Below are 27,959 nucleotides of genomic sequence, written 5' to 3' on the forward strand. Positions count from 1 at the left end.
CAGAAAACAGTTACCAAGTGTCTCTTGCATAGAAGACACTTCAAATCCTGAAAGGCGAGGGATGATCTGGGTATAAGGATGAGGGAACTGAGGTGCAAGGGGTCTAGTGGTCTCCTCGAGAGGAACCAGAATTCAAGTCTGTATCTCTCAGATTCCAAAGTCCACATCTTCTTGCAAATGCAGCTCCTGGCTGGTCTGATTTTCCAGCAAAGATCTAAAGAAAACAAAGAGTGAGCCAAAGAAATTCAAGTTTATTTTTAATTATCTTATTAATAAAAGTTTGTTTAAATTTAAGTTAGAAAAAAGAAATAAAATGAGTTCTGCCTGGTCTCCAAAGCTTGGCTAGGCGGTCCCCTATTAGGATCTGTGTCATGCAGAAGACCACACTGTCCTCCATTGTGCATCCAGATCACGTGAGGGGCTTGTTCAGTTCACACATGCGCAGTCTTCACCGCACGTTCTCAGCGGGCAGTAAAACTCTACGTCTGGGCCGTAGTGAGTTGCTGCTCCTGGTGGAAACATGAATACTTATTTTTTGTTTGGAGCCAAAAGTGAAGACTGAAAATCACTGATTACAGATTTTCCTCAAAAGGTCCCTATGAAATCCCAAGAGCTTGTATTTCAGATGCAGAGAATAAGCATTTCTTACACAAAACATGTCACCTGTGCAGGTGACGTTGGATGATATGCAGGATGCATGGTGTTTGTGTGGATTTTGGAGTAAGGGTTATTTAAGTTGTTTACAGTCTTGGCTCAACTGTAATTTTGGGCAAGAACTATTTTATTTTATTTTATTAAGATTTTTTTTTAAGATTTTATTTATTTATTTGATAGAGATGACAAGTAGGCAGAGAGGCAGGCAGAGACACAGGAGGAAGCAGGCTCTCCACGGAGCAGAGAGTCCGATGCGGGGCTCCATCCCAGGTCTCTGGGATCATGACCTGAGCTGAAGGCATAGGCTTTAACCCACTGAGCCACCCAGGCGCCCCTTTTTAAGATTTTTTAAATTCACTTGACAGAGATCACAAGTAGGCAGAGAGGCAGGCAGAGAGAGAGAGAGAGAGGAGAAAGCAGACTCCCCGCTGAGCAGAGAGCCCAATGTGGGGCTTGATCCCAGGACTCTGGGATTATGACCTGAGCCAAAGGCAGAGGCTTTAACCGACAGAGCCACCCAGGTGCCCCTATTTTATTTTTTTTAAATTTTTTAAATTTAATTTTATTTTTTCAGTATGGTAAGAACTGTTTTAAATACACACACACACACACAGGGCTTGTCCTTAGAAACTCTAAGAATCTCATGTTTATCTTGCCCTTTACCCTAACGAAGTTCAATTTTATAACCAAGGAAATGTCCTTATTCTTGGGCTAATGGTTTCTCAGCAAAACATAAGGATTAGAAATATTTTGTTCCTAATGATTTTGTGCTCCTGGGCTGCTATAGACTGAATATTTGTGTCCCCTAAAATCACATGTTCAAACCCACTCCAAATGGACCTTTGGGAAATTGGGCTTGTGCGAAAGCCCTCATGAATTGGGGCTAGTATCCTTAAAGGAGAGGTATCAGAGAGGTCTGTCCTCCCCTTTAACCCTTTAACGGGGTCACAGCAAGAAGATAGCCATCTGTGAACCAAGACAGGGGCTCAACAGACAAACAACAAGTCTACCAGCGCCTTGATCTTGAACTTTCTAGTCTCCAGAACTCTGAGAAATACACTTTTGTTGTTCTAAGCCACCTTTGCATTTTCTGTTACAGCAACTCGAACAGATGAAGACATTGGCTTATGCTTGTGTTTTGGCTCCTTGTCCTCTCCCTCGTGCCCCCAGAGGTACAATGGCAGCTGTCCTGCTGACTTTTCCTGAGGCCCCTGCACCTGCCCTCCGGCTGGCAGACTTCCCCACCTCCACCTTAATTGCTTGTGATTGGAGAAGCAATGGGATCACATGCTTGAAGTGACCAGCGAATAAAAGGTAAGGAGACGTTTTGAAGTGGCAGCCTCCTAGTCCCAAAGAATCTGTAAAAGCAACCTAGGCAGGAAAATGGAAGAGGTCTCCAAGCTTGAGAGCAACAGACCCAGAAGGCAGCTTGTCATCAAAGGACCAGCTTCTGAATTGTCTTCCTCGGGTACCCTTCAGAGCCAGAGTTGTTCCCTTAATGACTTTGCGGAAGTACCAAGGTGAAGTTCCTGGGAGAAGTTAGGGAACACAGGTTCCTGAAACTCTTGCCATCAGCCCATCTCCCTGCCCGCCCTGTCTTCCTGCTGCCATGACCATTACTTTAGTTAAAAGTAATACTTTTCTTCTTATTAGGTGGCCGGTAGTTGGGATTTTTTACTTTGTTATTACGAACGCATAGGAGGGAAACTACCCATAGGGATTCAGAGCAGGCAGAATGGATACTAAAGTCAGGATCTTGGCCACAGGGCAGGAATTCAAAGCAGCATGTACTGTACAAGCTAGAAGAGCCACTAGCAGATACAATGACTTATTGGTAGTATGATTTGGGGCTAGTACTTAACATCTCTGACCTTGAGGTTCCTTATCTGGAGAACAGGGCTCATTCTTCCCATGTTGCAGAGTTGTTACGAAGATTAGAGAATATGTGTCTCACCTGCCTGGCTACCAGTAGCCACGAAATGAGTGAGATTTACTTTCATTGCCATTGTGCATTGATTTATTGGATTCTCTTTCTCCCCTTTTTGCTTCCAAAAGTGAACTGGCTGTGAATCAATGGGAAAGCAGGCAGGACAGGTGTCACCAGCTGTGTTGGTTAACTTTATGTGTCAACCTGACTGAGCATGGGGTGCCCAGGTATCTGGTTAAATAAACATTATTCTGGATTTGTCTGTGACGCTGTTTCTGGGTGAGATTAACATTTTAATCCGTAGACTGAGTAAAGCCGATTGTACTCTCTAATACGGGTGGGCCTTATGCAGTCAGTGAAGGTCTGAACAGAACAAAAAAGGCTGAGTAAGAAGGAACTCCTTCCACTTGACTGCTTTGTAATGGGACATTAGTCTTTTCCTGCCCTTGGACTTGAACTGGAACATCGGCTCTTCTTGGGTCTTGAGCCTGCGGGCTTTTAGACTGGAAGTCACGCTGTTGGCTCTCTTAATTCTCAAGCCTGTGGATTTGGACTAGAACTACAACATTGGCTCTCCTGGGTTTCCAGCTTCTTGATTACAGATCTTGGGACTTGTTGGCCTCACAGGTGCAGGAACCAACAGCAGGTGTGATAGGGAAGGAAGGAAAACTTTGCCCCATTTCCTTGTTTGTCCACTTTAACTGTCACAGATAGTCTGACCTGGTCTGGCTCGTGTGAGTATTCTAGGAATGGTGCTTGTCTGGCTGAGCCCAGAGGGAGCTTAATATGGAACGAGACAGAATGAGTTGTCCTACCTTCCGTGTGCCCTGAGCATTTTGTACATGGTAGAACTATAACCATGCAATATTCTACCATATTTCAGTAACATACCTGTCTTTCTTTCTTTTTTTTTTTTTTTTAAGATTTTATTTATTTATTTGACAGACAGAGATCACAAGTAGGTAGCGAGGCAGGCACAGAGAGAGGGGGAAACAGGCTCCCTGCTGAGCAGAGGGCCTGATGCGGGGCTCGATCCCAGGACCCTGGGAACATGACCTGAGCTGAAGGCAGAGGCTTTAAACCACTGAGCCACCCAGGCGCCCCCATACCTGTCTTTCTTTTTAAAAAAATATTTTATTTTATTCACTTTAAAGAGAGAGCATGTGCGAATAAAGGGAGGGGTAGAGGGAGAGAATGTTCAGCAGACTCCGTTCTGCCCCCCGTCACAGGGTTTGGTCTCATGACCCTGAGATCACAACATGAGCTGAAATCAAGAGTCAAATGCTTATCCAACTGAGCCACCCAGGTGCCCCAACATGCCTGTCTTTCTTACTGGTCTGTGATCTATGTGAGAAGAGAGATAAAGTCAGATTCATCCCTATTTTCTCAGTGCCTCGCTCAGGTCCTGGCACCATGCCTGGCTCAGAGTGGACACTTTTGTACTTGGAAATTGTAGATTAGTATTTGGGTGTTGGAAACACCTCATTCTTTCCCTCTTTCCCACACATGTGCCTCATCTATTTCTCAGATCTAAAGGAATTTGAACCAAATAGACTTTTTTCCTTTTTTTCTTTTTTTAAATCAGGTTGGGCTAGGCTGTTGTATTAACAGCCCACTCTCAAATCTCAGGGACTTCATGCAAGTTTATTTCTGACTCATGAAAAGTCCCCTGTGGTTACGGGCGGCTCTCCAGGGCAGCTGTTCTCCATACAGCATCTCAGCAATCCCACAATCCTTTGATTTGGTGTCCCCATCATCTCAGCATCAAGCGGGCAAGAACTTGCGGAGAAAACACGTCCTCTCAGCTGTGCCTCAGCCCAGGAGTGCTAGCTGTCACTTCCCCTCAGAGCCCGTTGGTCAGATCTTCTCACGTGGCCACACCCGGTGGCAAGATTGCTAGTATGACTCGTTTTCTGTATGCCTAGGCAGGCGGAGAGAACTGGATGTTGGTGTGTACTAAACATGCCAACCTCAGGAAGGCTCAAGGTGAAATGTAGGGCAGCCCAAATCAAAAGTGAGAAAACTGCCCAAATTTGTCATTCTTGTTATGATACATATGTTTATTTATTTACCCAACAAATTTTTATCGACCACCTACTAGAGGTCAGGTAATGTTCTTGGTACTAGGGCACAACGGTGAATAAAACAAGTCTCAGACATCATGAGCTTACTTTCTAAAATGGGGAGATAAGCAGTAAGTAGTATACAAACTCTCAGAGGGTTATGTGGGCTATGAAGGAAAATAAAAGTGAGTAAAAGACTACAGAGGGATAGAGGAAGTTGCTCTTTTGGATCTGGTAGTAGAGGGAGTCCTTGGTATTAAGAGATTTGGTGAAGTGAGGGAGACATGCCAATGCATGGAGGGGAGGGGAGACAGTATTGCAGGCAGAGAGGACACAGGGCAGTGGTCAATTTATTAATTTGGTTCATTCGTTTATTAAACATTTACTGAGCTCTTATCACTATGCCCTCTCTTATATAGCTGATGATACAAATATGAATGAAACCCAGACAGTGGCCTCCAGCAGTCCACAATCCAGTAGAGAAGACAGATAAGGAGTCAGAAGAGACACAAAAGAGAGAGTTGTGATTTCCATTTGAGTGGAGAAGAGTCAAGGAAGATGTTATGCAGGAGGTGACGTGATGGTCTAAAGTGGAAATTAGGAAAATCTGCTATTAAAACAATGCATGCGTTGTCTACTGCTGTGTAATAGACCTCCCCCCCAATCTCATGATTCTGTGGATTAGCTGGGTATTGCTAGAAAATTCTTCTGGTGCATGTGGTACTAACCAGGTCACTCATGTGGATGCATTCAGCTAGGAGCCTGGTGTGGGTTGTGTATCCAAGATGCTTCATTCCCGTGCCTGGTGCTGCACTGAGGTGGCTGAAAAAGCTGGGACCAACTGGGCTTCTCTCTCTCTCTCTGTGGGATCTCTCATCTAGTCTAACTTGAATTTCTTTATGTGGCAGCTGGATCCCAAGAGCGTACACAGAGGCTTCAAGACCTCAAAAGGCTAGAAGGCAACAGTGTCATTTTCACTGTATTCTATTGGTCAAAACTGGTTAAAAAGCCAGCCAGGATTCAAGGGGGACATAGACTCAACCTCCACATCCCGAGAGACAGGAGGAATTGGTAGAAGTGATGTCATCAGACAATCTGCAGCAGACATAGACCGTATAGAGAAGCGGATATGTGTCAGTGACAGCAACTACTAATTGTTGCAGCACGCTTACCTGCCAAGTCGAAGAATTTTTTCAAGTTAGCTCCCCAGGTGGACTGGCCAAATTGAGGGTAAGAGATGAGGCTCATTTGTTCTCACAGCCATGAAGGAATAAGGCAGCTGCCAAAATGGTATCTGCGATCTAATTATGCTAACTCTATAGCTATTGGGTCTGCAAATGAACTAGGAACAGGACAAGTAGCAGGATGTGGGTGATGCTTTTGGGTCCTGTTTTTGTGATAAGTAGGCAGGTTTAAATACCTCAGAGATACAGAGATTTTAAAAATGATGATTCTATGGGACAAGGATAGGGAAAGGAAGAGAAAACTCTATGAGAGGAGATTTGGGTAAAGAGCAAGAATGGCTGGCTAGAGAGACGGGAACTCGAGGGGGCTCAGAAAAGGAGGCAGGTGACCTAGGCGTGTCAAGGGCTTCTGGAAAAAACAATTTTGGCCTAAGCTCTGGAGACTGTACTTGGTTTCCAGCCAAAATGAGCGTGGCACTCCCCAGCATTGGGGTTGGGGAAATCGTCTAGCTGGACTTAGAGATATAACAGGTTGGAATGCAAACGTAGCTTTCTGTGTCTGACTCAGCGAGCTGAATTCTACAGCAGATTCAGTACTTGCGTTTGACCTGCTTCCAAGAGGTTTGAATCCCCAGACGTACCATAATGTGTTAAAGTCAGTTTTGTGCTCTAAACTGCGGAGAGTGTTATATTTCAGGCACCTCATCGTAAAAGAAGGTTACAGAACAACTGTTAATGCTGCACTCATAAGGCAAGAGGCAAGAGAGGAGAAAGGCAGGCTCTTGCCTTTGGTGGTGATGGCAGTTGAATTAACTAGGCACCAAAGTAAGGGTCTAAGAGGTTTCCTGAGAGATCACATATTTATGGTATCTCCTGACCCTTCAAGTTATAGGTATTTTAGCCCTGTCCCTTCAGCAAAGCCAAATCCCGAGGTGGAGCCACTGTGTGTGATTTAAGGAGGAATGTCTTTCCCTTTGCCCCAGGCAGGAGCGATGTGGTGGGAAACCTGTTGCATCCGCAGTCAGGAGGGTACCGCCTAAGGGGCATCTGCCCAGTGGGATTTAGTAGCATCCTCTAGATTTGGACTGAAGCCAGACGCTGCCACTTCCCAGCTGGACGGCTGGCGTGCCTCAGGCAGGTGAGTTTGTAAGGTGGTTCTAGGATACCCACTTTTCAGAGTTATTGTGAAGGTAAATATCTTCAAAGTTCCCATGGTAAAGGAGTGGTATCCGCAGGGTACTCACTGTCCAGCACGGGCTTGTCTCAACTCCACCGTGTTTATCAGCCCGCAGGCCTTCCGATGAATGAATCTCTCTCTTAGTCAAATCGGTTGACTTCTGCTGCAGCTTGGTTAGAGGGACCCTAGTCCAGCTGCTGAGTGGTCCCAGATGTAGGGGCCCGGGACCCCCTCCTGAACAAATACAAAGAGATCCTTTTGTGTTGAGGCTTCAGGTTGACTCTCTATGAGGCCAGATCACTGTAGATTCTGGAATTCAGGGGAAATTTTTTCCCCAGATAAAACAGAAAATTGTATTTCCTGACATCTCAACCACCATCTGGGTTTCCTTCCACATTAAGTATCATATTTTGGCTACTGTACCCTGTTAAAACATTTACCATAAGCTTTCCCCCAGGGTATGTCAAGGGCCTCCCCATTCAACTTCCTAAGCAGAAAAATCCTCTGGGGATAAGAGGGCTGGTCATGGATTAGGACAAGGATTGCAGCACTTCCATTCATGCCACAGGAAACCTCCCCTGGTGGGACTGTCACAAGGGTATTTTATTGAGGGATTTCTTCTTTTGTTTTACTCTAAGTGTAATGTCACTTAAGTCCAAAATATTTCCGTATTGCTATCTGTTGTCATGTTCGTCCGGCCTGTCTTGTGGAGAGAGGCTCAAAGCTTAGTTAAAATTCTTTCCTGGATGTTCTAGAAATACTCCCTTTGTTTCTGGTCCCAAGATATTTGGTTTCAGGATATTCTGGTTCAGTCTTGCATCCATTTACTATGTTCTTGTGGTGAGGGGGATCTGGGAAGTTATGTGTTGATTGAGCACATGTTGGATGTGTGCTGGGAAGCAGGCCCTGTGCAAGTCCCGGATGCAGAGAACAGTGAGACAGCTCCTGTCCTTGAGCATCTTCTTGCCTAGTGAAGGTTGTCCTTCTGATCATGGGTCTTTCCTGTCTTCAGAAAGGCCAATTAACCTATATGTACCCGTGATTCAAAACAGGTACATATAGGTTAATTTGTTGACTACCTGTAGGCTAGAATGAATTCTATCCCATTATAACTCAGAGCCTGGCACTTCGGCCTCATCTACCATATTTAGTTAAGGTCATGCCAGAAGCTGTAACAGGTAACACTACCCACCTTCCCCAGCGCGTGCGCACACGCACACACACACACACGTATAATGGACCAACAGAATGGAAGCACTTGTTCACATCAAGTCCAAATGTATGTTTCTGTTTACCAAGCTGCTCTTCTCCCAGCAGGGTTGCAGGAAACCTAGTGTCCACAGGATCACTGCTTTCTGCTAGTTGTAGGTAGAAATGGGAGTAGAGAAGGCATACCCATTTCTTCAACACTCTAACCCAAAAATGATATATATTGCTTCTGTCCACATTCTTTTGGAGAGAGCTAGTCACATGGCGATAGCAAGATGCAGGGGGTAAGGGAGACCCTGGCTTGGCAGTCACTTTCTGCAACATCTCTCTGCTATGGAAAAAGAATATGTCACATTGTTGCGAAATTAACTGTCTTATCACTACTGCTTTTCACTGGTAGGTTAAAAAACAACAAACAAACAAACAAACTTTAGTTTCTCATTGATTTGCCTCTTTCACTCTTTTTTGTGTGTTGGGTTTCTGTTGGATCTCCAGGATTTTAAAATTCCTTTTCTGGTATGATGGGATTAGAAGAACTCTGATGGAGGGCTCCTGGCAGGCTTAGTTGGTAGAGCATTTGACTCTTGATCTCAGGATCATGAGTTTAAGCCCCACATTCAGCATAGAGCTTACTTTAAAAAAATAAATAAAATAAAGAGCTGGAAGTCAGATCTGGGTTCTAGAATTATTAACACTATCTCACAGGATAATCCTGAGGAAGTAATTTTCCCTGCATGTGCCTCAGTTTTCTTATCTGTAAAATAAAGATAATAATACATCCCATACAGGGGTGTTATGAAGATTAAATGTGATTCATATCCAAAGCACCTAGCAAAGTGCCTGACAAATAAGAGAAACTCAATATATATTTACTTACTGTTGATGAAATTTATCACTGATGAATGATGAAAGAAATGTTTATCTGCTATTTTCCTACTAACTTCCCCTGGTTCCTATGATGGTGTTTCTTGACATTAGGTATGTGGTGGGGGTAGGGAGGAGGAGGGAGGACTAGAGTTTTACAGATCTTCAGTAAATTCACTGAAGGCAGGAGCTATGTGTGAGCTCCCTTACAGTTTGTCTGTATTATATGGATGCCTAGTAAGTCCATGCTGGGTGAATGAGTTTTGTTGAACTATGAATAAGTGATTTCACCATTACCTCCAATGGGCCAAACACTGAGGTGACCATGGTGTTGACCATAGACCAGAGCTGGGTTTGTTTAACCTCCAAGAATCAGACTATTTTTGTTCTTCTGGTTCCAGGATGTGAGGTATCATTTCCAAGTTGGGGAAGTTAGTGTTGGTACTTTGCTGACTGAAAGTGTGAGAGGACCCTTCTGCTCACCAGGTAGTTGGCTTTTGGCCTCCAGCTGGACATTGGCTAATGAATTTCCCATGTGGGTATTCAAAGCAATGAGTCTTTCTAGCAAATCATGAGGAACTGTAGTTGGGCTTGAGTTAGACACCAAAAGACTTGGTTTCAAGTCCTGAATGTGCCAGTTAACAGGGCGGAGTGACAGAGTGGAAAGAGCATGGGCTTTGTAGTCCCACAACTCTGGCTTCAAATCTGGGCTTGCCAGGAAGAATTTAGATACTTTAGTCAACCATCGCAAGCCTTGGTTTCCTCATCTGCAAAATGGGAACCATAGTCCCGCCACTTTCTCTTCGTGTCTCCTTCTCTCACAGGGTTTTTGGGGAGTCAGGGTAAAGGTTGGGAGGTTAGACTCTAGAGGCAGACTTTATGGCCTCTTGTGATTGTGGGGTAGTTATTTAAACTTACTGTGCCTCCATTTCCCCATCTGTAAAATGGGGACAATAATATGTCCTACTGTATATGCTTATTGTGAGGAATAACTGGGTTAATTAAAGGGAAATGCTTAGAAGAGTGTCTGGCATAAAATAAGCAATCAACTGCAGCAAGTAAGGATAGCTGTTGTGGTGATGATGATGAAGAAATGAATGTAGAGTTGCTTGCTAACTCCAGAGCTGCAAATCTCAGGTTTCATTACTAAAGCAATAGGCCTTTCCCCATGCCCACCCAGCTCTATTTTCTGACCTCCCTGGAATCGTGGGAAGTTTCTCAGCATGGAGGGAACACTTGCTTGACTTGTAAGCCTGTGTTCTGGTGCTTTTGCCCCATTGTTTTTGGAGTCCATGTTCCCATCTGTGCAAGTCCTCATTGCACTAACCAAAGTTCTGCCAACCATGTGTTTACACTGTCCCTGGGAGTGGGAGGGAGCTGGCCCCAGACCAGCACCACAGGCTACAGAGGAGAAACTGGGGCGCCAGGACCTCTCTTACTGTGAGCCATGTTCTGATACTTTGCCCTGGGAAATGGGGCAGGCACGGAGTTAGTGGCAAGAAAGACCAAACACCCAGAAGCTGAGTGTGGGGCTTGAGGTCTGACCAGCCTGTGTCTAAGTCTCAGCTATCCCTTTCTGCAGCTGTGTTACATTGGTTTGTTGACTTCTGTTTGAGCCTCAGCATGTTCATCTATAAATGGGCATGATAATTCCAATTCCATAGAGTTGTGGTGAGCATTGGATGTGATGGTTCAGAGTCTGCCACACAGCAAGGGTTCAAAAAATATGAACTAAAGCCAGTTGGCATGGGGACAGCTGCTACCATTGTCCTGCAAGGCCATGGGCAATTCCGTTGATTTCTCTGGGTGGTAATTGTCTTCATTTGTCAGGTCGGTGTGGTGGCTTGCTACTGTGTCAACTCAGCTAAGCTGGAATTCTGGTTCTCAGAATTCCCTTCCTGATGGATCTGCCATAGACTTGGCCCCAGGGCACCTGTGTGCCAGCTTTGGAGGCGAGGTGAAAGTGAAGCAGGAACTGTTTTCCAGCTGTGTTTAGGCACTGTGGCGGCACGTGTTGCTGCTGGCCTGCTAGCTCGGCCAGTTGGTGAAGCTGGGCCCACAGTGCCTTCAGCTCCTGCTAGATCCTTCTGTCGCTTTGGCAACTCCTGACCCAAGTGTGTGCAGTTACGTGCAAAGGGCACAGCTTCTCCGGCAGGTCTTCTGTGACACTGAGATTGGAGGTGGTGGAAGACCAATGCGGGTTCCAGTTATCTCCATGGTCTCTAGATCTTCCACGTGGGTTCTAGTTTGTCCTGGCTCATGTTATTTCATGTCCAGCTTTCCTTCCCAACTTCCAGCCCACTGACCTGTATCATCTTGAGGCCCAGCAGTGATGTCCTCTTCTCTGGCAGTTCACACACTGCAGAAAGGCTTACTTCTACAACAGATGCCTTATTCTTTATCGGCCCAGTGACCACTTCTCTACTCCAATTCTCACCGACCCAATGGACCACAATGGCAGCCCCTTCATGAGGCTGCTTTAAGGATCAAATGAGGACATGGAGGAGAAATTGTTTTGAAAAGTATAATGTGTATTATGCAAATGTGAGCCTTTTCTTTAAAAAATCACACATGGAAAAATTTCTTAGTAAAACTCAAAAGTATAATTCTTTCAAATACTTTTAAAAAGCAGAACTCCTCATCTCCCAGGACTTACAACACTGTCCTCTTTCCAGTTGTTCAGGCCGAAATTGGAGCTCATCCTTGATATAATTCTCTCCTACACATCCTTTCTTCTATTCAGACTCCTGTCACTTCTCACCACCTCCACCACTGACTCCCCACTCCAAGCCACCTGTCTCTTGTAGAGATTATGTTCTCCTCACTGGCCTCCCTGCTTCCACAAGGACAGGTCTAGTCAGAACTTAGCTAGGTCACAAGATGCTCTGCTCACAGCCCTCCAGTGGGTTTCCCCCTCCATGATGCTACAGGCCCTTGTTACTTATGCTTCTCTGAGCTCATTCCCTCTTACCATCTCCCCTGCTTGCTCTGCTCTAGCCATACTGTCTTCTTGACTACTCTTCAAGTGTGTGCCATTAACTTATAACAGGACAACATTTTTCAGAGAGGAGGAATCAGACATTGGAATGATGGCTATCTTATGTTCCTATTGGCTTAGACACATCTGGGGACGTCGCTTGCCATCCATACACAAGTATTTACCAGTAAACTATATGACACAGACCAAAGCTGGATGTCATTCTGAAAAGTGCTTTTTACCAGGAATTCAATGCAACTTGAATTTACTGTTAGTATTACAGTTATCAATGACAATTTAGAATTTAATAATTATAATCCACAATAACATCTCCTGTCTTATGGCTATCTGGGATTTTCAAAGCACTTTTGTGTCTGTTATCTTACTTAAATTCCACAACCATCTCTAGTGAGGCATTTTTTCCATTTTATAGGTAGGGAAACTGAGGTACTCAGGAATCAGTTGACTTACCTAGAATCAAAGAACTAGTGGTTGAGAAGACTAAATCTAAAAAGTAGGCTTCCTGATGCCACGTTCAGCATTCTTGTAAGGAGCTACTTGTAAGGCCAAACTGAGTTACAAATAGGGTTGGATGGAATGAAAAAATTTTGCTTTTTTCATTGCCACCATCCACAACTGAAAATATTCCTTGGATGCCTGGCTGGCTCAGTCGGCAGTGCTTATGACTCTTGATTTCAGGGATGTGAGTTCAAGCCCCATGTTGGGTGTAGAGATTACTTAAAAATAAAATCCTAAAAAAAAAAAAAAAAAAAAAAAAGTTTCCACCATGCCTAAGCCCAAAAGCTTACACTTTTTTAAAAATGCAAATATCCCTAGGATTTGTGCCTGAGCCAGTTAGCTTGCTTTCCTCCTGAGAGTTTCTCCACAGAGAAAATAACCTTTTATTTTGTGGAAATGAGGAAGAGTGAGAATAGAAAAGTGTGTGGGGAAGCCTATGGTTCAGATGAGTTGAGTAAGTACATTATCCTTGTTTTATGAATGGCTAGTATGACTCAACGTGCTCAAACAAGCAAGTTGACAAGGACAAAGCCATCATATCATGTTTCCCATGTAAATGAGGTATGCTTGGGAGTGAGACTGCCTGGGTTCAATCCCCCCTTCTCCACTTACTAGTTGTATGACCTTGGGCAAGTCACAGAACCTCTCTGAGCTTAAATTTCCTCATGTTTAAAATGGGGATAATAGGGACACCTGGGTGACTCATTTGGTCAAGAGTCTGTCTTTGGCTCAGGTCATGATCCCAGGTTCCTGGGATCGAGTCCTGCATCAGGCTCCCTGCACAGTGGTCAGTCTGCTTCTCCTTCACTCTCTCACTCTCTCAAATAAACAAATAAAATCTTTTAGCAAAAACAAAATGGAGGTGATAACTAATCTTTTCCAAGAATTAAGTGAGGTGATCTACATAATAAAGGACAACATAAAAGACCTGGCTAGTTGTCAGCATCAAGAAATTTTGACTGCTTTTATTATCATATGGATATTTTTTTCTGTCCTCACATGTGTTGCTTTCGTACAAAGACTGTGATGGGAGTTGGGGTGAGTGATCCACGGGGAAGTAGGTGAATGCCCCCGTTTCCTCAGGGCCCCTCACATTGAGTAAGCCCCTCTGCATTAGGAAGAGGCCTCCAAGAAGTCTGCTGGACCCATTATCTCCCTATTTTCTGTCAGTTCCATTTCCCTCCTGTGCTAATGAACACAGGAGGAGAGCAGCTTTGGGTCCTGAAGTGATGGGGGAGAGGGGAGGAGAAGGGTGGAGGAGAGTAATGAGTTCCTGTCAGGTGGGATGGAGACACATGCACTCTGGGCTGGCTGTCGGAACCCAGGAAGATTGGTGGTTTCTGCATTTCCAGTGTGGGTGGGACAGGGGGCCAGGAATTCCAGGCTGACTGTCATGGAGGGCAAGATGGGAAGTGGAGAGGCTGCTCTCTTGTTTGTTCCAAGGGCCTGAGGGGCAGAACAGATTGTCTAGAGGTTTTGTGTTCTTTCCGTGGAACAAAGTATCAAGGACCTCCAGGTTGTCCAAGCTCCAGGTCAGTGGAGATGAGAAGGTGCGGGAGGTATGGAGTAGAAAGGCCTGCTCCTTTCAGGGAGGACTTCTCTCCTCCTGTCAAGGGTGCACATCGCTGGGTCTGAGGGACTTGCCTGGAAACGAGTGACTGGACAAGCTCTCCAACCAGTTGAGGTGACCCCCTCTCCTGGGCACAAATGAATAAGAAACAACCAGACTTGAGGCCCCCAGTCATTTCCCACCCTCAGCATCGCCCAAGGCACTCCCGGGACATCAACTTGGGCTTTGAGGAGAGAGTGTAATTTTGAGGGTTTTTATGTGGTCTTTTTCTTTTGTAATGCTAGAAATATAAGCTGTTTATACTGTTCAGTGAGACTGAGGGGAAAGATTGTGTTTGGCACAATGGGTACAACAATGGAGACCTCAGGATCTGACACGTAGCAGTTGTTCAATAAATATTTGTTGGATGGTTGAGTGAAGTTCATACAGAGGGAAAGACTTGCAGGGGAAAAAAAACACACACAACAAAACCCTAAAATGTTGTTATGGGCTAGTGATAGGATTAGTGGTGATTTTTGTATTTTCCCTATCCTCTAGAGCTTTGTATTGTGGTAATAAGATTATTATAATAACAGGTAATTATGACCAAAAGGAAATTAGAGCCAAAATTAAGGGGGTCATTTTCTTATGAAGCAGAAGCCTGCTTATAGAATCAGCAGCTCAGCTGTGGGAACCAAGGCCTGTGGGGGAGGGTTACATTTTTATACCTCTTTCACCTTTGTTCTTTCTCTTCAAAAAGGCCTAAATCTCTCCCTACCCTGAGTGAGTGCGTGCCAATCCCCTCTGCCCCAAATTAATCAGTGCCCAATCGAATATCCCAACAAGATTCTCAAAAGGGAAGATTTTGTAATAGGTAAGACAGGAGGCTTTAGAATAGACAAATTTGAAGGTCATAAAATATTCTGTTAATTTTGAAGAGATCTCCTCAGGACATGTATTTTTTTTTTCCCCAAAAAAAGCATTTTCTCCTGGGTTTAGAACTTGATAAAGTTTGCACTCAACAGCCCTCTTACCGTCTGCTGGCTTGGTCCTCAAGATTGACTGTTGTCCCGCCAGGGACAGATTAGATTTAGGGAAATCCTCTCCTAGGCCTCCCTGTTCTTTTACGAGGAGTTGGTCCTAAAATATTTGCCCATTATCTTCTAGCCCCATCACCCTCCAGGCTCAAATAAAGCCTGCCAAGGGAGTGGTGGCCACTCGGGGATCAGGGCCGGAAGAGCCTGGCTCCCATGCTATCTGGTGACATGATTCAGACACTAGATGGGATCACCTTCTTTATCTCCTGAGAGCTGCTTGCAGACTCTGTGGAAGTTATGGTTGCTATGGTTACATAGGCACACCAGGAACAAAGGTGTTAATTTTTAAAAAATATTTTATTTATTTATTTGACAGAGAGAGAGAGATCACAAGGAGGCAGAACAGTGGGCAGAGAGAGAGGGGGAAGCAGCCTCCCTGCTGAGCAGAGAGCCTGATGCAGGGCTCTATCCCAGGGCCCTGAGAACATGACCTGAGCCAAAGGCAGAGGCTTAACCCACTGAGCCACCCAGGGCCCACAAAGGTGTTAATTTAAAAAGAAACTCTCCTTTCCTTAAACCACTAAGAAACCCACTTAGAAGCAAGGTCAGGTTGAGGTATTGAATTTTGGGTTTGACAATTCCTAACGTAGGCGATTCTGGGCTGTGTCCTCCATCCCAGGGAGTTCCCAGCCCATCTTTATAAGGGCAACTGCTAGGGGATCTGGGTTTTACTCTAGGATCTGCCAAGAACTTCTTGGGTGACTCTCCTCAAGTTACTTTGTTTCTTTGGTGCCTCAGTTTCATCATTTTGCTCCTGCAAAATGGGAACAATGATCCCCACGTCGTACGGTCATTGTAGAGACGAACAGAATATAAGGTAGGTGAGGGGACCTGATGGGGGTGGGGGGTGCTCGATCACTGATCGTTTGGACCCCTTCCTCCACCACAAAGAAGCAGGACCGTGCCCAGCGCACTCAAGGTTGACAACTGCCGCACCAGCCTATGCTAAAGCCCTCCACACACAGCACCTGAGTCAGGGCTTTTACTGAATGCCAGGTGAACCCCAGCTAGGCTCGAACCGTCCAGGAGCTCTGAGGCACATTTCCTGCAGGGTTTCTCGCAGGAGCATTTTGGGAAGGACTCATGCTGCTGCTCCGGGTGAGTGGGGCCACACCCTGGTGCTTGGGAGTTGGTGGCGGTGGCTGCATTTTGTTGTTGGTTTGTTTGTTTTATAATATCCACATCCTGTCCCACAGCTGGGGCAGAAAATCAAGCTTTAGTTGTGGGATTTTTGTTTACTTTATTCACTGACTGGGTTGGTCAGGAGTTTACCGAAGGTCAATGCCTTTATGTTGCTTGGATTCTGCGAAGAGACTCCAGCAGTTTCTAGCTGCTAAATCTGCTGGTGTGAAAAAAAGGAACTTTAAAAAAAAAAAAAAGCTTGACCCATATGGTCTGACTGCTTTTAGGATAAATTCATTTTTGTTTTGCTTAAAAAACAATAACACCCTCGTAAATGCTTATGTGTTTTTGTTTTGCTCTGGCAGCTTTGGCAGTAGGATTTTTTTGGTAGAAAAAAAGTAATTAGAGAAACAAATGTAGCAGCCCTCACAGCTGCAAATTATTGATTCCGCTCCACTTGGGGAGAGAGGGAGAAGAAAAAGAAAGGAGGAAACAAAAAGGAAAAAGAAAGACAAAGAGAAAAAGAGGAAAAGCGATTAGCTTTCTTGCCAGAGGATAACTCTGTCAGTTCCCAAGAAGTCTTCCTCACATCCTTTCTCTCAGGACGCTTCAGAGGTCCTGAGAGTGTTTTATTTGTAAAGGCTGTGAGTAGACAAAAGAGAGCAGCTCAAAAGTCTCTCTCAAAATTTTGTAACTAACATTGTATTCTATCCACGATAAACCCAATATATGTTCATTAAAGAGAAGGGAGAACATATTGAAAAGGAGAAAGGAAAGGGTACCTGGGTGGCTCAGTGGGTTAAGTGTCTGACTTTCGAGTTTCGGCTAAGGTGGGCTGGGGGTTGGGTCTGGAATGGAGCCCTGTATCGGGCTCCCGGCTCAGCTGGGAGTCAGCCTCTCCTTCTTCCATTCATGCTTTCTCTCAAATAAATAAATAAACAAATAATTCTTAAAAAGAAAGAAAGGAAAGGAAAAAATTCCCGGCCATCCAAACACAATTATTGTTGACATTTTCACGTACTATCTAGCAATCTTTTTGCTTTACATATGTTTCTTCATTTATTTCTCATGGATATAAGGTCAGGGTGTGGACGCTTCTGCACTCTGCATCTCTCACATAGCAGATAATAGCATTTATGGAAGCCTCACTACATGCCAGGTAATGTTCACCACTACTCAGTGTCCCTCAACCTGCCTGACCTCCTCACCTGTCCATCATCAGCCCCAGCCACATAAATGTGGTTAAGTTCCCACCTGTTTCTTTGGCATCACCTCGTGTGAAAACAGCTGGATGAAGTTTCACCCAGTTTGAAGGGCATTTGGAGATGATCTTACTTCAAATGAGCTATAGGACATGGAATTTTCATCACGGGAAGCCTCAGGTGTGGGGTTGGGGGCTGGAGGGCGTTGCTCAGATTTTTATGTCTACCCAGAGGGAGTACTGTGACTCTTCTTTCTGAAAATTTTACTAAGTCAAGTTCAGACATTTACGGTTTTAAAAGTTTGCTATAATTTTATGGATGGGTTCAGTATATTTCAAAATAATCATAATTTTCCCCCAGGGGTACATGTAAGAAATTATACCTGGCCTAATGCCCTCTGAAGACATTGATTCAATGTTAGGAAGAATTTTTTAAAAAGAGAACTTTAGAAGAATCTAACATGTCAAAATGGGATCTTGTTTGAAATCCAAAGAGGAGATCTGCAGTAAGACTTTTCATGGCAGTTGGCCAGGAGAGGCACTTTTCTAAGGGAACCCAGGCAGGTGTCCAGCCTAAGAATGTTGAAAACACCCAACGTGAGAGGGTTTCAGCTTTCAGAGCAATGAAACTGAGGTACGAATAGAGGCATCTCTGATGCCAAATGGAAGAGACGGGCATTGGATCAAGGTGCAGTGGACACAGAAGACAGCAGTGATGTCCAACAGGCTTTACCCAAAATTCCTGTGCACAGATGCTCCAAGGTATAATTATGTGAATCTGCTTCTTATATGACAACTATACTTAATAATGATTCAGAATAAGACATGAAGATGTATTCATATATATTCCAACTCATAGGACAACAAATGTGTGTATAAAAACATTGTTTTCCACCAAGTTGAAAATTTTTAGAAGTCTGTTTGAACCATTACAACTCTAAACATTAATTTTCAGATAGCTTCTATTATATTTGATGATTCTCCTGAGCAATTTCATACAAAGCAGTTCGAAATGATAGTAAGGACTGCCCTTAAAACACTTTAATAAAATTTGGTAAGAAATGCTAGTGGCGGGGCGCCTGGGTGGCTCAGAGGTTTAAGCTGCTGCCTTCGGCTCGGGTCATGATCTCAGGGTCCTGGGATCGGGTCCCGCATCGGGCTCTCTGCTCGGCAGAGAGCCTGCTTCCCTCTCTCTCTCTCTGCCTGCCTCTCCATCTACTTGTGATTTCTCTCTGTCAAATAAATAAATAAAATCTTAAAAAAAAAAAAAAGAAATGCTAGTGGCTTATGACAGGGATACCATTATTACCCCTATTTTATAGAGCTGGCTCAGGACTAGGGTGAGGCAAGTGAGTTTCCCAGAGCACAAAATTTTGTCAAGCCTACAAGTAGGTGCTTCCTTAAATTTTGAGTTCTGAGTGCCTTATTTATCTCATTCTAGTCCTGATGCTTTTATAGATGGAGGAACTGGGGTTCTAAGAGGCTAATTGTCTGAAGTCCTCACCTAATAAGTGGCAAAGTGAAAATTTGAGCCTGGTCTTGGTTAGCCCCAAGTGATTTCAGTTCTTCATTTACCAAATATTGGCTGAAAGTCTAAGATGGGCACCATGGAAACACAGCTTCTACCCTTCAAGAATTAATAAACACGGAGGGAAACACGTATGTGTACTACTATGAACTGTGCATTATCTTAACTGTAGATATCAACTAGCATCTTTAAGGCAATGAGCATTCTTCATTTGCAAAAACATCTTGATAAATTCCTGAGGTAAAGGAGAAAGTCTGAAAAATAACGAACAAAGAGAGTAGTTAATTTGCTCATGGGAAAATGAGAAATTGAAGAAGGAGAAGGAGAGGAAGGAGGGAAGGAGGGAGTGGAGAGGGAGGAGTAGGAAGAGATGGGGGAGGAGGGAAGGGAAAGGAAGGGAAAAGAAGGGGAGTATTGCAGAGATGGGTGGGACGAGAGGATCCAATGAGCTGGTGTGAGGTTGGGGATTATAGGAAGAAATGGCGCTAGAATTTCCCTGGTAAAGAAGAAACTTAAAATAGTATTTTTGAGAATAGAAATGCCACTGCCTGCATTTCCCCTTGCCCCTCCCACCCCAGGTGTTCAAGTAGTCTTCTGTGTCACAAATGCTTACTCTAGGGAAGGGTGTGTATTGAAAATTTTGGAAGGGCACGGAACCACTGCCAGCCCATGGTGCACATTTGTGCAAATTGATGAAAGGAGCCCCTTCTGGGTGGGTGCAGAAGGTGAGCAGGGCACAAGTTGGTTTTTCCGACCTCCTTGCCCCCTTAGCTTGGTGGTACCCTTGAGCAGAACACAATCTATATAGGCTTATATAATGGCTCTGGTCATATTGGGGTCAACATTGTGCAGATCAGAGGCGACATGCCTAGATGCAGGAGGTGCAGCTGGGGGCCAAGGAAAATACAGATCCCTGGGAATTCACAGAGGCCACAGGAAAGGCTTCAGACTTCCACAAGGTGCAGAATTAGAATTCAATGAACCTTATCCAGCTCTATGGGACTATGATCTGGATTGCCCTTATAGACACACAAATACACCATAGCATGGTCCTGCTTGGGAGAACTGGGAGGTTTCTTAGTGGAGGTGACATTTAAGATGGTATTCAAAGGCTGAGCTTGCTGAGAAGATGCTGTGTTAGGCTTAGGGAGAAATCCAATTTAGTAGTAGCAAGGCTTGTGCATGGGGAAGTGACATGGCATGGGAATGGAGGAAAGCCACAGCTGAACTATTAAGGGTCATAAGTGCAAAGTTTTGCACTTTCCATTCCTACAGGAGCAGAGGAACCACTGGAAAATGGCTAAGTAATTAGCAAGGATTTTTTGGCATGGAGGAAGAGGATGGAGCAGGCTGGGAATCTTTGCCATATTCCAGGTGGCTCAGGATGAGACCAGAACTAAGGTAATAGCAGTAGGGATGAAGAAAAATGTACTCCTTTAAGCAAAGGGTTGCCAGGACTGAGGAGTCCTATTGGTCATAGCTGAATGGAATTTTCTAGTTTGGACCACTGGGCACATTTTTGTTTTCTAGTCCCCAAACCAAAGTGCTCATTGTTGCATGTTGAGGGTCTCACCTGCCTCCATGCCTTGTGCTACGGACAACAGAGAAGTTGTTTCTATCCTGCACCCAGGGTCAAGGAAAGGGGGACATCCAAGGGCAGGGAAGCTCTGCACAACTTGGCTTTTTCTTACACATTCAGGACAGAGTAGCATCAGGTCAGTCTGGAAAGAGCTTTCCAGATGGTGGCTGATGGAGCAGGGAGTAGGCAGAGAGCGAGAAGGAGGCCTTCTATGTGCCTTCGCCAAATTCCTGAGAGCAGAGCAAGTGAGCTGAGCTAGCACTTGGCATGAACGTGGAAGAATGTCACTAGCACTGAATCAGTTGACAAATGTCCTGATAGTAGAAGAATGACTGAACTCCTCTCCCCCCCTCAAGAACCCTATCTTTGTGGGTCAGCCTGAGTCAAGGCTTTGTTCCAAGGGGCTCTCAGGAGCAGGAGAGGCCATCTGCGCTTTGAAGCTGAAGGATCCTCTAAGGTGAGTGCTGTAGGTTTGACAGGTAATATTTCTCCCATTTTACAGATGATGGTATTCAGGCCCAGGGAGACTAAATAACTTGTTCAAGGTCTTCCAGGCAAAGGCCCAAAGCTAATAATGGCAGGTCCATCTTTGGTAATGGGTACCCTGGGCAGGTATTTTTCTCAGCATGGTGTTTTTTCTTTCCAGTTTGATTGATATATGATTGGTATATAACATTGTATTAATCTAAGGTATACCAAATAATAATTTGATATCTCTATATATTATGAGATGATTACTATAATAAGTTCAGTTAACATCTGTCACCTCACATAGTTACTATTTCTTTTCCTTTGTGATGAGAACTTTTAAGATATATTCTCTTAGCAACTTTCAACAAATGTATAATACATTTCAACAAATGTATAATACAACAAATGTATTATACATTTCAACAAATGTATAATACGGTATTATTAACTATAGTCACCATGCTGTACATTACATCCCCAGGACTTATTTATCTTATAACTGGAAGTGTATACCTTTTTTCTTTTTTTAAAGTGTAACTGGAAGTGCATACCTTTTTTTTTTTTTTTTTTTTTAAATGTGGGACTCAAACTCACAACCCAGAGACCAAGACCTGAACTGAAATCAAGAATCGGATGCTTAACGACGGAGTCACCCAGGTGCCCCAGAAGTTTATACCTTCTGACCACCTTTACCCATTTCTTCAGTCTCCCACCTCTGTTTCTGGCAACCACTAGTCTGTTCTCCGTACCAATGAGTTTGGCTTCTTAGGGTCCACAGACAAGGGAGATCACACTGTATTTATCTTTCTCTGTCTGATTTATTTCATTTAGCGTAATGCCTTCAGGGTCCACCCATGTTGTCACAAATGACAGGATTTCTTTACTTTTTATGGTTGAATAGTATTCACATTTTCTTCTTCCATTCTTCTGTCAATGGACGCTTAGGTTGTTTCCATGGCTTGGTTCTTGTAAATAATGCAGCCCTGACCATGAGGGTGTAGATATTTTTGAGATGGTGAGTTTGTGGCCTGGTTTTTAGCATCTTCTTTGAATCACATAATCCCTGTGACATTGACACTTTTTAAGCCCCATTTCATAGATAGGGAAACCAGGATACAGAGAGCTTAAGTAACCTGCTCATATGTATGGAGCTGAATTTCAAATCCAGGCAGTCTAACATCAGAGTGGGCCCCATCTTGCTCCTTTGACTTCAGCACCAACAAAGTCTGGTCTTTTCAATACATTAACAATCAGTTCTTGGCATACAGATGCCAAATGTGATGGCAATCATTTCACATATAAGGGATTTTAAAGGCATACCTTTGGGAAGCTCACTTCAGCTGTATTGTAGGAAATTGCTGGAGTTTAGAGTCTTCAGATCACAAGCACAGTATTAGCAGTGGGGTGGAAGTATTAGTAATATTCATCTTATTAAAAGAACTTCTTTTTCCTGGAATTCAATGGCATTCCCATATACATACAGACAGGCTCGGATGCTTCATGGAGAAAGCGTAAGTATATTTCCTAATGCAACTTTCTCACTTATAGAAATTATAGAGATGGAATCAGTGGGTAAGCAATCTGAATTTTAGTACCCCTAAAAACAAGGCATTCTTTTATTTGCCTGACTATAGAGTCATTATAACACTCCCTTCCTGATCTGGTGCCAATAAGACACACAAAGATTGGACAAAGATATGGCATTTAGTGGACAATAGGTTTTTGGCAGGGAAGTGGGTGTGGCCCAGGATATTGGAAAATGACACTGCTTTTCATCTACTTTTGGGATTGAGATTGAATCCTGTGGTCGAATGACTAAAAAGAAGAAAAAAAAAAAAAGCCTGCCATTCTCCAAGAACTTTGTCATAGGACTTTGTCAGCCATTAAGAGATGGCATCTTTTATCCTACCCGTTGAATCTGGGTTGTCTTCTGAATTGGATTGGCTGGTAGAATGGGGCAGAAGAGATGGATGTCAGTTCCAAACCTAAAGTCCAGCCCACTTCTGCTCCCCTCTTGCTCTTCTGCCTTCAGTATGAGAACAATACTGAGCTCGCCTGCTGGGAGATGGGATACTATGTGGATCAGAGCTGAGGCATCCTCCAAGCTGAGGCTGTCCTAGATCAGCCACTTCCAGCAAAATTTCTAGCTGGTGGCAGACACGGGAGCAAGCCCAGCTGACATCATGTGAGCCCATTTCAGATAAGCATAGATGTTCAGCCAGCCCCTAAAATGCATGAGAAACAGTAAGTGGTTGTGATTTTTAAACCACTCATTGTTGGGGTGGTTTGTTAGGCAGCAGTTATTAATGGCAGTAGATAAATGATAAAAGTACCAAAGGCAAATCTCATCAGTGATACAGCATGTCTGTTCCCCTCCAACATGCCCTCTTTCCTATGTCCCCACTTTCTTCTTTTGCATTTGCTTCCAGTAGTGGCTGCAGCTCCTTCCTCGCCCAGACCCACAGATGTCAGGCCACGAGTTACCTATTTGGAAAAAGTGGCCAAGTCTTATATTACAAATGTACTGAGGAAACCACACTCATGCTCCCCTAGCCCAGAAAAACAAGTCACTGACATGGAAGGAATCCAGACCTTTCTCCCTTATTCCCGCACTTATATTTTAATCCATTTCCGCTCAATTCTCAACCCTGGTTTCACTTCCGGTTTAGAGGGGTTTATGGCAGAGAGTTTCGAATCAGGAAACCTGGAGTTGCCCAGATCTGGATTTAAACTCTGGCTCTGTTGCTTACTAGTTGTGTGTTTCTAGAAATGTCCCTTAAATCCCTGAGCCTCAGTTTCTTTGTACTAAAAATGGGGATGAGACTATCTCTAGGATTATTGTGAGGATTCAGTGAAGTATGTATTTAGGACATATTAAGTGCTCCATAAATAGTAATTTTGACTAACTGGTTGATTACCTAACCCATTCTAACTCTGGGGCTCCCTTTCAGAACTCGATTTGGATTCATACTGCCCACTCTCCCCACACAGTATTCCCAGGGAATCTGGTTCCTTAGGACGTAAGCCCAGTCTCCAGTGCCTGTGAGCCCCGGGCTGACGTATTAGTGGGCCCTGGTACAGATTCACTCTGGAATGGCACAAAATGCAGTCAAGGCCCTTTTGCAAGTGGGTCAGTGGGCAAGCCCACCTCCCCAAACCCCCAAGCTCTGCTGACCGCTTGCTATTATTTTCATATGATGCAATGTTCCCTCTCCCCTTTGGAGCAGTATTAAGTTTCCTTCCATTCCCATACACTTCAGAGACTGCTGCCCCTCTCACATTTCAGACGCTGACCCGCTCCTTTGCACTTTTCCCCTCTGCTTGTCTGGAGACCTGCATAATGAAATTCAGACAGCGGTGACTTCTGGGCTCTGTCTAACTTCCCCTCAGTGTGGGTGACGAGGGCTGGGCTGCCGGGCCTTGCAGGGAGCGGGCTCCTCCGATGGCCTAGATGTAAACCGGGGCCACAGCAAGCCTGGTGACTTCATTTCTTTTTGTCAGATCAGAGCTTCCTCGCTCTGAGGAGAAAGGCAAACACTTTTGATCTGACTGTGGGGGGTGGGGTGGAGGATACATGCGATATATAAAATGAAACAAGCTTTCCAAAAACAACAAGGCTGAATCATAATAACTTACATTTGTGGAGCACTGTAGCTTGGAAAGCGCCTTTCACACGCGGTGTCTCCTTGGATTCTCACAGCAGCCCTGGGAGGCAGGCGGGACAGGGATTAACATCCCTGTTTAACCATGAGGTCACACGGCGAGTTGGGTGACAGAGTCCCAGCCCACACGCACGTCTCTGGACCCCACACCCAGCACTCCATCCTCTGTTGAATGCTGTCTTCTCTCTTGCATTTCACGCCATGACTTGGGCCCAGCATTTGTAAAACTTTCCCATAGAATCATCCCCTTCGCCAGAGGGAATGAACATCCTAGAAATGCAAAATTACTACCAGATTCTGTGTTTTATTTAAAAAGAAAAGTTCACTCAAGCTATGAATTCTAATTCAATAGTTATGTCATATTTATATTAAATATAGCTTTATTGTCTTAATATACAAGTACGGTTTTATGGTAGCTTCTCTCAGATACCATATTCCAGGAACATGGTTTTGCTTAACCCCTGGTAACCCCTGGGGTTTGTGGCCCCAGGTTCTAGATGCTTTCAACCAGTGGGCAAGATGAGTGTGCAACACACACTCCTATAACCACAGCAACCACCTGAAGAAATGCTTTATATTAGCCCTGACCCTGGTGAGGATGTGCTTTTTTAATTGGCATTTTTGGATGGCCTTCCTTTAAACCATCTGCCGCAAGCATTTCATCTTGTGTCGACAATGGAAAGACACATGTTCCTAAGGTATGTTCAGCATCTGAGAGGCTGAAGGAAGGAGCTTTCAGGCATTGCCAGATGCACCAAGTGCCTGGGCAGAGCAGAACACGCACACTCTCGGCAGGAACCAAAACTGGAGAGCAAGCCCAGCTGTGTGGCGTCCCATCCAAGGGGTGGAACATGAGATTTAGGACCTTGGAGTAGTCATAAGCTCTACGTAGTACCTCACATCACCCTTTGAGCAACTTTCTTTAGGCAGAGCCTTGAAGAGGGATCCCACTGTTACCCAGGGATCATTATCCTCTCCACTCCCGACAGGTCTCTAAATCCTCACTTGGACTCCAAAGGGCCCCGCTGGCTCCAGCTAGCCTGCCAACCTTGCTCATGGGCTGTTTGCTTCACAGAGGCCTCCTGGTGCCAGCAATCTACGCAGGTGGTAGGGACAATTGCAGCATGCTCTTCAGAACAGATGAGATGTAGCCCCGAGTCAGACATAGGTAGACTCTCGTGAGAGCTGATTCCTTTGGTGTGGCTTAAGAAAATGGGAATATATTCCAAAGTGCTCTTTGATTAATTGGTTGCAACCATGGACTTGAGATTTGCTGAAGGAAAGAAAGAGGGATGATCTCAATAGCTAGCATGTACACAAGCTTCTTCTGTGCCAAGAGCGCATTTAAGCATCTAAAATGCATTAGCTCATTGTCTTCTCACCATGATCCTACAAGCTAAGTGCTATTGTGATCATCCCCTTTTCACTAGTAAGCACACTATAGCACAGAGAGGGTAAGCAGCGGGTCCAAAGTAAATGGTTAGTATGTATGTAGCAGAGCTGGGATTTCAACCCAGGGACTCCATACTTTTAATCATACCATGCTGCCTCTTATTGCCTGCACAATGCACCCAAGGATAATAGTAACAGAACCTTCTTTAGTCTTATTCATGCGAAGCACTGGGCTCAGTGCTTGACATGCTTTATCTCCCACAATCGCTAAAACAGTCTTGGAGAGAAAGTCGTGTCATTACTTCCATTTTCTAAATGAGGAATCTGAGGCTTGGAGATGTTAACTTGTCAGACGTGACATAGCTAGTAAATGACTCGAAAATCCATGCTGTTAATCATTTTAATTTACTGCCCTTCCATGTAAACTGCTCACTGCAAATAGCACAAAACAAATAAAACAGTTTTGCAAAGAATTTCCTTTGTATTTGGGACGCTGAATAGGTACAAATTCCTTTCCAAGGAAACACTGTGGGATTTGAGATCTGGGAGGAGGCAGTGGGGTGAAAAGCAAAGGACCCCAAACTCCTGGTCAGAAGGTCTAGGTTCACATCCTACCTTTGGTGCTCGCCTTCCAGCCTCAGTTTCCTCATTTGTAAGGTGGTGATGACGGCAAAACCTAGCTGTGGGGATTACATGGTAAGGCATATGTGGTGTTGTTATTATTTAATGTGTAGAAGGTGGGGCTTTTTGATTTTGTTTTTTCATTACAATTCACTCCTGATGGTGTACATTCTAAGGATTCTGGCAAGTATGTAATGACATGTATCTACCATTCTAGTATCATAAGGAAGAATTTTAGTGCTCTAAAATCCTCTGTGCTCCACCTGCTTACCCCTCCCAACCCTCCCAACCCCTAGCAATCACTGATCTTTTTAATGTCTCCGTAGTTTTACCTTCTCCAGAGTGTCGTGTAGTAGGAATCACACAGTACGTAGGAATCATACAGTACATAGCCTTTTCAGCTGCTTTCACTTACAGTATACACTTCAGTTCCTTCTGTCATTTCCCTGCTTGATAGTTGATTTCTTTTCAGTGCTGAATATTGATCCATTATCAGGATAATTATAGTTTATGTATTTATTTTTTTTTGTATTTATTTTTCTTTCCCAAATCAGTGTCCATAGCTGGACACCTTAGATCTAATTCATCCGTCTGCTGAACCGATCCTTTTTCAGAAACATAGATACCTCATCATCCAGAAGTTTTCTGCTCTCCTTGTTTTCAACTTTTGAGGTATGCTGCATCACAGCAGATGACTTTGATGTGAGTTCAATGTCATTTCCTTCAAGAACTAACTCAGCTTTTTGGGCCTGAGATACTGAACAAACAACACCTGTCCACATCTGAACTCTGTGGATGTAGTTTTTATCCAGGAAATTTTGGATTTCAACAAGAGAGTCCTTCTCCTGAATAACAGCATGGATGGGGAAGTGAGCACATACAGACCTCATCTGGTAACGGGAGCCCAGGGCGACGCCCTTGATCATGTTCTGTATGCAACTACAGATAGGGCGAACAGTAGCCAGTTCTTTCCTAGTTTCCCACCATTTGTCAACCCAGAGTGTCATCTTTTTCTTTCCAAGGAGACTGAACTCTATATTGATGTGATTGAAGTCCCTTTGCAGGGCTCCTCTGGGGCCCTTTGCAATGAGAGTGGGTCCTTTCCTAGTGTTGTCCACAACCATTGGAATGTTGATAGTCTGATTGATGAGAGTGGTCTTCAT

At 44.3% G+C, this 27,959-nt stretch overlaps 1 pseudogene; it reads right to left on the minus strand.

Annotated features, from left to right (window-relative positions):
- Positions 1 to 147: 147 nt before the first annotated feature.
- Positions 148 to 27,959, minus strand: LOC132002065 (large ribosomal subunit protein uL6-like; annotated as a pseudogene).

The sequence above is a fragment of the Mustela nigripes genome, chromosome 14, assembly GCF_022355385.1.
Source record: "Mustela nigripes isolate SB6536 chromosome 14, MUSNIG.SB6536, whole genome shotgun sequence".
Classification (NCBI taxonomy): domain Eukaryota; kingdom Metazoa; phylum Chordata; class Mammalia; order Carnivora; family Mustelidae; genus Mustela; species Mustela nigripes.